The sequence below is a fragment of the Hippopotamus amphibius genome, chromosome 4, assembly GCF_030028045.1.
Source record: "Hippopotamus amphibius kiboko isolate mHipAmp2 chromosome 4, mHipAmp2.hap2, whole genome shotgun sequence".
In the NCBI taxonomy this organism is placed as follows: domain Eukaryota; kingdom Metazoa; phylum Chordata; class Mammalia; order Artiodactyla; family Hippopotamidae; genus Hippopotamus; species Hippopotamus amphibius.
Genome location: NC_080189.1, coordinates 13,686,990 through 13,699,336, shown reverse-complemented (window position 1 = coordinate 13,699,336; position 12,347 = coordinate 13,686,990). Strand labels below are relative to the sequence as shown.

General features: G+C 45.5%; 1 protein-coding gene across 1 annotated transcript in view; it reads left to right on the top strand.

Annotated features, from left to right (window-relative positions):
- The window catches only part of TMEM178B (transmembrane protein 178B), a 344,208-nt gene that overhangs the window by 323,090 nt on the left and 8,771 nt on the right, over positions 1–12,347 (top strand). The window lies entirely within an intron of this gene.

Here is a 12,347-nt window from a genome sequence, read left to right as displayed (position 1 = left end):
TGCCATGGAAACTTAGGTAATTTCTAAAGCAGCTTCAAAAGCCTCCCTCCTTGTGGCTCTTCTAGGATGTTCTTACAGAGGTGCACAAGCTTCAGAGAAAGGGAACGTGTCTGGCAAGCTCCTGCCTCTTGAAACAAGTCATAAATCAAAGAAAAATGCTCATTCCTGAAGTAAATGCAGACACCCCTTTGAGGGGGCTTAAAACTGCTCCCGGGAAACAATTAAGAGGCAGGAGCTGGTGTAAGTGAGGAGGAATCGCCTCTCTCCTGTCCTGGGTGCAGAGAGGAGTTTGAGGACAGGGAAAAGTGGCATCAGAAATACCCACACCCAGGACGGGGGGAGGGGGTCCCACCCTCGAGAGACTCCTGTCACCCCCACTGCTTGGATGGCTGGGATGCGCTCTGAATACAGGGATTGAAGCCAGAGTACCAGACACCAGGGGAAATGGCCCAGACCGGACACAAGGGCCCCCTGAGACAGGCTGAGAGGGCATCGCCAGTAGGCAAGTTGGGGGTGCGCACATGGGAGTCGGGGCCCCAGCTGTCGCTGGAGACCAGAGAGCTGACTTGGAGAAGCGGCCCAGATCAGAGAGCTGGGGGCAGGGCCAGGCAGCCCCCACAATGTACAGTCAAGGTCACCCTGGGCCCTGGGCCACTTTGCATCCCGTGCTCCCCCTCAACCCCCCACACCTCATTGTGGATGACGCCCCCTGTGGGTGGAGATGGCGAGGAGCTTAGCAAGCCTGAGCTGATTGCTGTCTGCACTGTGCAGGGGGCTGGTGGTGATGGCCTTGAGGGCCTAGGGGGCGCTGGTGGGGGGATGACTCTGGGAGGCCTTAAAGCATTACGCTGGAGAGGGTTTATGGAGATAGCCCCAGAGGTGTAAATGGGTTCTGCTCTACTGGTCATGCCTCTTCATCCCAACAGAACTTGGGCTTTTGGGACAGATGGGGAATGACTTGCATTTTATCTCCAGGTATAAAATAATTGGAGAATGAGGGCCTGTGTAGAGCTGTTCTCTCCCTGACATTCTGGAAGTCTCCTGATTTCAAATACACTTTCCTCTTATCTCATACCCTGTGTCTTGATTTGGGGTTTGGAAAATACGCTCACCCTATCTATAGAAGCCATCAAAACATCAAGGATGTCCAAGACGTGGCTGTGAGAGAGGAGAGTCCATCTCCACTTTAGTGAACCATTAGAATCTGCCCAGTGCTTATAATTCATTAAATAAACAACCAGTTAAGTACCTGCTAAGTACTAGGTACTAAGGAGGATAAAATAAAACTCATGCCTGCCTTGGAGTTGCCCCCAATCTTAGAGGAGAGTCAGACACCTAGACCAATTAGTGTGATAAATGAGCCCTTTTCCTTTTAATGACTGATACCTTTAAAATGCAAAATATTAAAAACAAAAGAACTCTGTGTCATTGCAGCAGTAAGGAGGATGAGGACGTTTTCAATCTACTCGTCTACATTCTTGGGGAAGGAAGATGCTGGTGACCCTAAAAGGGTTTTAAAAGGGTCAGTTATGATTCAGGTGCCAATTTTTAGTTCACAGAGCTTAAGAGAGAGGGTAAGATCTCATTTGACCTTCAACCCCCCCTGAGGAGGCAGGTGGCAGAGGCAGGGAGGAAGTGGAGAGCTCATTTTTTGGAGCCTCAATGCTGTGTCAATGGCAGGTTCTAGTCAAACGGTATTTCCTTTCATCTTCCTGGCAGCCCTTAAGGTCGCGATTAGTACCCTGATTTTGCGGATAATGAACTTGACCCAGAGAGCCGTGAAAGAAGCTTAGAGTCATACAGTTAAGTAAATGGTGGAGCCTTAATCTACAGTCTTCAGATTGATCCCCTCACTTTCTTCTCTGTTACTGGAACCTGTAGGAGAAAAGAAAAGGGTACTGGCCACCTGGGATAAACCAGAAGGCAGATGCAGGCTTACTCACCAGCTTTCATTAGTATCTGTAGGCCAGAGGAATCCTTCTATGCCCCCACCAGCAAGCGGCAGGTAGATGTCCCTTTGGGGTGCGACAGGAGGAAGATGGGTGGAGAAGACACAGAGAGGCCACCTCTTACTACATTAGGTCTAGATGTGAGAAGGTCAGCCCTGGAGTCAGGTCTGAATCAAAGCTCTACAACCTTAGGCAAGTGTATCCTTTATATACCTCAGTTTCACCATCTGTAAGATAGTACCTGCCTTGCAGGGTTGTTGTGGAAATTAAACAAGTCAAGATGTATAACATGCCTAGTACCATGCCAGGCACAGAATGAGCGCTTGACTACATTTTCGTTCATGTGTGCTCAGTTTATCACTGGCTCTTCCCTTCTTTGCAGTTCCTAGCTCTTGCTTAGAAAGTTTAAGGACCTTCCCCAAGGTCACATAGTTCCCAGATCAACTCAAATCTGTTTGACTGTGAAGGCTGGGTTTTTAATTACTGTGCAGCACTATCTCCCAAATAATAATGAACTTGATGACATATTTATGATCCTCTAGCAGCTCATGACCTGAGAGGGTAAGAGATGACCCCATACAGACATGTCATCGTGGTAGATGAATGGCATTGTTCTTGGGGTGGCAGAAAAAATGAGGCTGATTCTGTTCAAGGAGAATTTCCTAGGGAAATGAGAAAGCAAGGGCCTTATCTTTTCACATGCTCTGAGACAGAAGACAAAGCTTGTGACTCATGTAGCAAAAAGAATAATCCTTCCTTATTACTTCTGTAGCTCAGCTACCAACTCACTTTACCTCTTGAAGTCTGGATTCCATTTCCAGCATGTCACAGAAGCTGCTTGGAGACCTGCTTACTTCCTGCTGCTCACCTGTCACCTGTCCTTGAACCCCCTCTTCCTGAGTTCACTCCGACTTACCCATCTCCATCTTTCCTGAAACTCTCATCTCTTATCTTCCACGATATATGATTTTTCCTTGTCTCTGTGCCCTTCTATTTTCTGGGCTCTTGTCTCTACCTGTAAATGTAGTCTTCAGCACTCTTTTTTTTAATATTTATTTATTTATTAGGCTGTGTCAGGTCTTAGTTGTAGCATATGGGATCTTCGTTGTGGCACGCAGGATCTTTGTTGCGGTGTGTGGGCTCCAGAGCGCACGGGCCCAGTAGTTGCGGCATGTGGGCTCTCTGGTTGTGGTGCACAGGCTCAGTAGTTGTGGCATATGGGCTTAGTTGCCCCTCCCCGTCCCCCCCACCATGTGGGATCTTAGTTCCCCAGCCAGGGATCGAACCCGTGTCCCCTGCATTGCAAGGCAGATTCTTAACCACTGGACCACCAGGGAAGTCCCCGTACTCTTTTCTTTTTCCCTATGAGCATGTCCCTCTTGTCAATAACACCCACCTTCACAGTGATCACTGTCTCTGTGCAGATGAGTCTGGAACCTGTGCATGGAAAAGTCTTTTCTGAGCTCCAGCCTCCTGTCTTTCATTGTTCACTAGACATCTCCCCCTTCTGGAACCTCAAGCATGCCTTGAACTAGGCTTGTCCTTTCTCTGCATACGTTATACATGTGCTTTATGTTTTTTGCATACATGCCAAACACCTGGTTTACTGTGGACACTTGATAAATGTCAGCCCCCATCCTTTCCCCTTCCCTAATGAAATGAGCTGCTTTTCTTGACTTCCCCAGCATGTGTCTGTTAGTCACCTCTGAGTCATTTTTCACTTTTCCAGTTTCACCCACACCTTTCCATCAATTATCAACATCTGCCAATATGCTCTTTGCAGTACTGTTTGTGTCCCATTCACTTGTTTCCAACTCCTGAGCACCACGCGGGCCTCTATTACTATTGTAGTAGCTCGGGAATCACGGAGCCCTTGGCGGAACTCTCTGTCCCACCACTTGGTCGCTAACCTCTGAGCCTCTGTTTTTTCATTTGTAAAATTGAGGTGGTGCTGTACGGATGAAATAATACCTAGGAAAAGCATCTAGCCGACGGTAGGCATTCCTTAAGTATTCATTTCCCTACTTTCCACTAAATTCCATCTTTCCACCATACCGCCTTTCTAAAATACACTTATTACCATGTCATTTGTCTGATGAGGAACGTTCTGTGGTTCCATGTTGTTTGTAAAGGCCCGTGTCCCCGGCCTGGAGCTTAATGTCAGCCACAATCCTGTCTTCAGCTGCACATCCTGTGCTCCCTCCCCTTCAGATCAGCTGTCGTTGTCTGCCACCATGCCAACCTTTCTCTGCCTGTTGAAGCCCTATGCTTTCCTCAAGGTTCAATTCATAGTCAGCCTCTTCCAGAAACCTTTCTGAATCAGCTTAACTAAAACCAGACACCTCCGCTGGTCTCAGACACCCTTTGTACCATTTTGATGGCACTTACCTCATAGTGAGGACCTTGGAGAGCCGAAATCTAGATCATTTCCTGTCTCCCCTCTGGGTCAAAGCCTCCGTAATGGAAGGGGACCTCCTTCTTGTTGACTACTCCAGCTGCCAATTTGTCCTCTTTATTTTTTAAGCCTTAATGTGAGGATTTCCCTGGTGGTCCAGTGGTTAAGGCTTTGTGCTTCACTGCAGGGAGTCTGATCCCTGGTTCGGGGAACTAGGATCCCACATGCCGTGTAACCCAATCAAAAAATGTTTAAAAAAAAAAAATCCTTAATATGGTATCTGGTAACTTTGACTTATTGGACTTGGATCCTCTCTGCTAAAGTAACATAAGGTAAAGTCAGTACTTTCTTCTTCCAATGGTCTTTCAAGTATTTGGAGACAGCCCTATTGCACTTGTTAATTATCTGCTTTACAAACTAAATTCAACTCAGTAAACATTGGTTGGGTGCCTACTGTGTGCAAGGCATCATGCTAGCACCCAGGACACATGTGGTCTCTGCCACCCAGGCAGAGTGATGGGTGCTGTAACAGAGGGGACTGTGGGTGCACAGAGAAAGGGAGCCTCTCTCTGCTGGGGACTCAGGAGCAGCCTCACAGGGGACCTGATGATTGAGGCTGAAAGAGGAATTGAGTAAACTTGCCCTATTCTTATTGTTGCCCCTTAATGTCCATTTATCAGATGAAACTGCTCCTAGACTTGGTGTTAGCCGCTCTTCAGAAGCAGCATGCCAAGTCCTTATTTATTCATTCTAGTTTAGGATTTCACATGTTATTAATACATTTCCATTTTTATACATCTCTATGTAACTAAGCTCTATTGTGAATGAAGCAAAAAAATCCCTTTCATCTTTAAAAAAATGCTTAAGCAGCTTTGTGTCAAGTTAAAGTGTAAATTGAGAACGATATTTGACCCCCTAATTTTGGCCCTGGGGCGGAAGGAATGCCAATAGCAGTGTCCTTCCCACCACCCCCTAACAAAACCCAGGAATCCCTTAAAGATTCCACCGCACTCCCAGGCTACAATTTATTTTAAATAATAATTAATTAAAATACCCCCTCCAGTTCAGCTCTTAACATTTTCAGACAAGTTCTGTTGAAGGCACATTTCCCAGGAGCCTGTCGGTCACAGCTTTTTAGGGTCCCTGAGTTAGTACAGCCAAGGGGAATTGGATGGCATTCTCTCTCTATATCAGCATTCCCATCTGGGTCCATAAAGTAGGAAACTTCTCTCCTCTCTTTAGAAGGGTACCAACTCTACCTTTTAAGGCCCTACTTCTAAAGGAGAAGAGGTGACGGACTCCTCTGATTGGTGAGGTTGCCAGAGGAGGCCAAGCTCGTGGGTCCCACCAACATCTGGGACGTCCGCCCTTGCTTCCCTCCTCTGGGTGGCCAGCATTCCCGCGGTCAAGGCCCGTGACCCAGGCCAGCATTAGGAGGCCGGGTTGGAGACCTATTTTTCTTTCTTTTTCTCCACCAGTGTGAGTCCCTTTCAGATGAGTGTATCTCTCTTGCAGACCCAAACATTCCCTTAGGGAAACCATCCTAAAATGTCATCCAGAGGGGGAAGTATTACTGAGCCTGATTGTGGCCAGGGGCCAAGCCACAGTTGCCACACTTGCCTTCACAGTAAGAAAGCTGGTATTTTCCATCCTGTCTACGTCCTTTCTGGGCCTCTCTTCTCATCAGAGTTTGAATTCAGAAAATGAAGAGGGTGAATAAAAATCATTCCCTAAATCTCCCAGACGAAAGCAGAGCTAAAAGGGTTCTTAGGTCAAAGCCCACTAAGGAGCCAGTGGTGGGGGGGAGGGGCCCTCTGATGGGCTAGGGTCCATACCCGGCTCCTTTGGGTCTTCTGACCACCAGCTTACTCTGCCCACGGGGTCTGGTTTCTGGCCCCCTGGGAAGCTACAGAGAGTCTTATTAAAAGACAGTTAATGCTCTGATTTTACTGCCTTTTGTTTCTCAGCCATACCATCCTGCTCCTCATAGAAAACCATGTCCTTCTACCGGAAGTCACCCTTCTACCCAACACAGATAAGGAGTGAAGTTATGTACAGGTCATGATAGGTTTTCCTAGCTCTCTGGAGAATTCAGCAATGAGATTTTATTAACTGAGCCTTGAGTCTGAGGGGCCCCCAGAACCTCCTCAGGGCCACGTTTGAGAACAACAAACAGGTCCTCTTCTCCCAATCTCACCATCTAGTGGGTCGATCTTATTTAAACACCACTGTGCATAGGGCTCTACTGGGGAAGAAAAGAGCTTCTGTGCTTACAGTCCAGCTCCAGAGACAACACGCATACACGTGAAATAGCTGCAGTGAAAGAAGACATAACAAGTGGCAAAAAGTGGATTTGAATCCTGGCTGCAGAATGTAGCAGCTTGTGTGATCTTGGGCAGTTAACTTAACCTCTCTGTGTCTTACTTTCCCCATCTAAACCTCATAAGATTGCTTTGAGGATTCAAAGAACTATCATTTGTAAAGCATTTGGAACAATGCCTATCCTATGATAAACAGTGCATATAAGTGTTTGATCCATGTAAAGCTATCTATGTGTTCAGTGACCCCAGTGGTGAGGTGACAGCATGCCAGAATCACTTGGGTACAGGTTTTCATCTCAAAGGCCAGGCCAAGCTGACAAATGTGCCAGGCATATGGAAACATAAACCAAACCAGGTGGCAGGCTCACCTGATCTTCTGGCTACCACCCCAAGCCTCTCCCTCTACTAATGAACATGGCCTTGGCTTGGATCAGATAGGGCAGAATCCAGAGAGGTTTCTTTCAGAAGCCAATTTCTTCCAGACACTTGAACAGCTGGGTCCCAGTCCTTCCACATTTCAAATCAAGGCAGTTTCGAGCTGAGCCTCATATACACACGGATGGCAAATAATGACATCTAATGGTCTCATTCACCAGCCCTTCTGTGCATGTCAGGAGGTGAGGAGCAGCATCTTCTCTCCAGGTGGCTCATGTTTGACAAAATAAGTGACAGCGAGTCCTAGGACAATTCAGAGAGAATGGGACCTTTTTGTCCCAATACCTAGAATCACGGGATCACTTAATTGGAAGGATCTTAGAGATCTGGTCCTGTGCTCTGTATTTTATGGTTGAGGGGATCATAGCCAAGAGAGATAAGGTGGTTTATCCACTTCATGGGAAAGAATGGGACCAGAACCTGGATTTTCTGATTCTTGGTGGAGTTGTCTTTCTGCTAAGCTGCATCCCCATTGGTAGTAGTTCTCCTCCCAGGAAGCCAGTGCAGGCTGACTTGGTGGACCCCTGGGCAGGCCAGGGGAGCCTTATGATGACCAAGACAGCAATTCAAACATAATGATAGATCTACTTGTACTGGGCTTCATGCTGGCTTTGGTGGGTGGGGGCAGTGATGTGGCTTTCTCTGCAAAATCCTTGTATCTACCAAGGAAGATGAAAGATGGAGCAACCAGAGAGCTGTAATATCAGAGATGGTCTGCAGGAGGTTTTGTATGACTTCAAGCATTGTCCGCAGCAAGAAACCCAGGGCAGGACTGCCCTCTGCCCTAGAGGTTCTCAAAGTTTGCTCCATGGTCCGTTGTTGTCTGCCAGAAAGCATTGGCCTAAAAGGAGGAAGAGAAAAAAGAAAGGCAGGGGCAGGAAGATGGCATGCTCTAAGTGGCCTTACACTTGGAAGCTCACTATTCACAGCTTGAGAATGTTCCTTTCTGCACAGCTGTGGACGCCACTCTCAGTCTAGTTAAGAAGCCAGTTGGATCCACTAACTCTCAGCTCTGAACCAAGGCCCAGATGGATAGAGAGCTGCAAAGATTCACATTGATAAAAATGTGATGCTGTACTCTTGATTCACTTCCCCTCTAGAACTCTCTTTCCTGCCCTATTTGGAAAGCTCTTAGCTCACCACAGACCACCAGGCTCAAGTCTTCCAACTTTTCATTCCTCGAAGCATGAAATATCCAAGGCCAGGTGGGCAAGAGTGGAGTGGGCCAGTGGTAGCTTCCCCTGGGGAATATTGTTATTTAACGAGGCCCATGGAAGCAAGTGTGATGGGTCGTTCTCAGATGTTTCCACAGTCAAATAGTTTGGGGCTTTACAGCAAAATCACATATTTGCTGTGTTCCTTATACTTTGGGACCATCCGCAAATTATTTAATTTGGGATTACTGTGTGAATTATATAACTTAAATGGTATATATATATATATTAATTCATATACATATACGATTTGCATAAATATATGTAATCTCACAGCAACCTCAAGAGGTACAGAAGGTACGGGAACTGAGGCTTGGCTTGAGTCAGCTGCCTCTGCCTGAATGTCACTGTGGTCACAGAATGGCTTCCCCAGGAGAAAGAATGCTGGTGGTGTTTTAACAGAAGAAGAAAGAAGGGAAAGTGTACTGTGTAGACTAAAAACAATAAAAATATGGCTCTTACGGTCCACTAGGCAATAGGTGTTTAATAAATGAATTTTATAATAATTTAATAAGTGGGCTAACTATAAATGCAGCCTCTACATTCCAGGGGAACCATGGGTCAGAGCCTCTACAGCACTTATAAAAGGGCCCCAACTCATGTCACCTGGTGATTCCCAACCCTTCTCTTAGGGCTGCTTCCTTTTACCCATCCTGGTTGAGCCACAGGCTTCTTTGCAAACCCATCTATGTCATGATGTAACCCCTGCTGGACGCTGAAACCTCTCTGAGCCCAAAGATAAGTTCTCTTACCAAGGCAGGTCTCAGAAGTGTATTTTGAGATCTTCCAAATTCCGTGGTTTGATTCCAATAAAGCCCATAGAACGAAGCGTCCTGAGTGAGCACCCTCTCTGGTCTCTGCTGAGAGCAAGTACTTCCCGGTTTGGCACTTGCCCTGCGATGGGGCCGGGGGAGAATGGAGCGGGTGACGGAGATGCAGAGCAGCAAGCACGATTTTTCTTGTCTTTCAGAACAATTTTTCTTCACCTTCACTTAAAGCTTTCTGTTTCCAATATTATATCTTACATATAGAAAGCAATTTTAACTTCTCTAAGCCTTTTCACATTTATTATTATCACTCTTTAAAATAATCCTGCAGAGAGGGTATTATTCTGATGCTGAATTTCCATAAAAATAAAAATGCTGGGCTTTTTGAAGATTTTCGCTACAAACAGGATAGTAGCTAGCAGCTACATGTATCCACCATATTGAACACTGCAGTATCACTATGAGACTGTACAGCTGAAATAGGTTGGAAGACAAGACAGTTGCAGAAGAAGAATGCAGCAAAGCGAGAGGCCAAAGTGTTGGAAGGATCATCTATCTGTTCCCCAAATTCCAAAGTAGCAGTTGTGAAATTTACACTGTGCTCCCAGCCCTCCTGTGATACTTGATGAAGAAGCTCAGTGACTTTGACCAAGCAGAGCTGGCTGCACCAGTGTAGCCCCAAAGGAATATGACACAGAGGCGTCCACGGGATGCCAGATGCATTTGGAATGCATGGAAGGACGCAGTCATTCCCACAGAGAACCAGCTGAACGCCAGCAGACGGCCTCGGACACCAGAAAGGGCTGCGGGGAGCCCGACATAGCCGGACAAGCAACCCCAAAAGTTTGGACAACCATGAGGAAACAAAGAAACACCATGCAGGCAAAGGAGCAGGAAAAAAACCCACAAGACCAAATAAATGAGGAGGAAATAGGAAAAATGCCTGAAAAAGAATTTAGAGTAATGATAGTAAAAATGATACAAAATCTCGATAACAAAATAGAGAAAGTACAAGAAACAGTTCATAAGAACTCAGAAAAACAAACAGCAATGGATAACAAAATAACTGCAATTAAAAATACTCTAGATGCTATAACCAGCAGAATGACTGAGGCAGAAGAACGAATAAGTGAGTTGGAAGATAGAATGGGGGAAATAACTGCCACAGAGCAGGAAAAAGAAAAAAGAATAAAAAGATTAGAAGACAGTCTCAGAGACCTCAGTGATAACCTTAAACGTACCAACATTCGAATTATAGGCATCCCAGAAGAAGAAGAAAACAAGAAAGGGTCTGAGAAAATATTTGAAGAGGTTATAGTGGAAAACTTCCCCAACATGGGAAAGGAAATAATTAACCAAGTCCAAGAAAGGAGGCACGAGTATACAATGGAAAAAAGACAGCCTCTTCAATAAGTGGTGCTGGGAAAATTGGACAGCAACATGTAAAAGAATGAAATTAGAACACTTCCTAACACCATACACAAAAAGAAACTCCAAATGGATTAAAGACCTACATGTAAGGCCAGACACTATAAAACTCCTAGAGGAAAACATAGGCAGAACACTCTATGACATCCATCAGAGCAAGATCCTTTTTGACCCACCTCCTAGAATCATGGAAATAAAATCAAGAATAAACAAATGGGACCTCATGAAACTTAAAAGCTTTTGCACAGCAAAAGAAACCATAAACAAGACTAAAAGGCAACCCTAGAATGGGAGAAAATAGTTGCCTATGAAACAATGGACAAAGGATTAACCTCCAAAATATACAAGCAGCTCATGCAGCTTAATACCAAAAAAGCAAATGACCCAATCCACAAATGGGCAGAAGACCTAAATAGACATTTCTCCAAAGAAGACATACAGATGGCCAACAAACACATGAAAAGATGCTCAACATCACTCATCATCAGAGAAATGCAAGTCAAAGCCACAATGAGGTATCACCTCACACCGATCAGAATGGCCACCATCACAAAGTCTGGAAACCACAAATGTTGGAGAGGGTGTGGAGAAAAGGGAACTCTCCTGCACTGTTGGTGGGACTGTAAGTTGGTACAGCCACTATGGAAAACAATTTGGAGGTTCCTTAAAAAACTACAAATAGAACTACCATATGATCCAGTAATCCCACTCCTGGGCATATACCCAAAGAAAACCATAATCCCAAAAGAAACTTGTACCATCATGTTTATTGCAGCACTATTTACAATAGCCAGGACACGGAAGCAACCGAAATGCCCATCAACAAATGAATGGATACAGAAGATGTGGCAGATATATACAATGGAATATTACTCAGCTATCAAAAGGGATGAGATGGAGCTATATGTAATGAGGTGGATACAACTACAATCTGTCATACATAGTGAAGTAAGTCAGAAAGAGAAGGACAAATATTGTATGCTAACTCACATACACGGAATCTAAAAATGGTACTGATGAACTCAGTGACAAGAACAAGGATGCAGATACAGAGAATGGACTGGAGAACTCGGGGTTTGGGAGGGGGCGGGGGGTGAAGGGGAAACTGAGACGAAGCGAGAGAGTAGCACAGACATATATATACTACCAACTGTAAAATAGTCAGTGGGAAGTTGTTGTATAACAAAGGGAGTCCAACTCAAGGATGGAAGATGCCTTGGAGGACTGGGGCAGGGAGGGTGGGGGGGACTCGAGGGGGGGGTCGGGGAGGGGGGGGAATGCGGGGATATGTGTGTGAAAGCAGATGATTGAACCTGGTGTACCCCCAAAAAAATAAAAAAAAAAAAGTAAATAAATAAAAATAAAAATGCTTCCTGAAATCCAAGGTACCCGTTGAAACACAAAGTAGGTAGGCATGTACACGTGTGGACACATGCGTGCGCACACACACATACATACGTGTGCACGCAGAAACACCTCAGCAACCACAAAACGGTTTAGGAGAAAGGAGGGTGGGAGGGCCAGCCGTGGTATCTCCTTGATTCCCTTCTGGGTTTCAAAGTCCATATTTTCACCTAAAAGCTCCATAGCCTGGCAGTCAGTCTCCTCCAGTGATATGGATTTACTCTGCAGTGCTGTGTGTAATACAAAAGGAGACACCGCTACTATAACCAGTTCTGGAGAAAGTTACAGTCTAGCTGAACACAAACTAAAACAGAGAACAAGAGAAGATTCCTGTAGCTAATTGTCAGATTGCCTGTTCCAGACCAGAAAAGTTTTAGGGTTTCTGAACAAAAAAATGTGCGTTATCGTGTGCTGGGCATACTCAGAGAAGACTT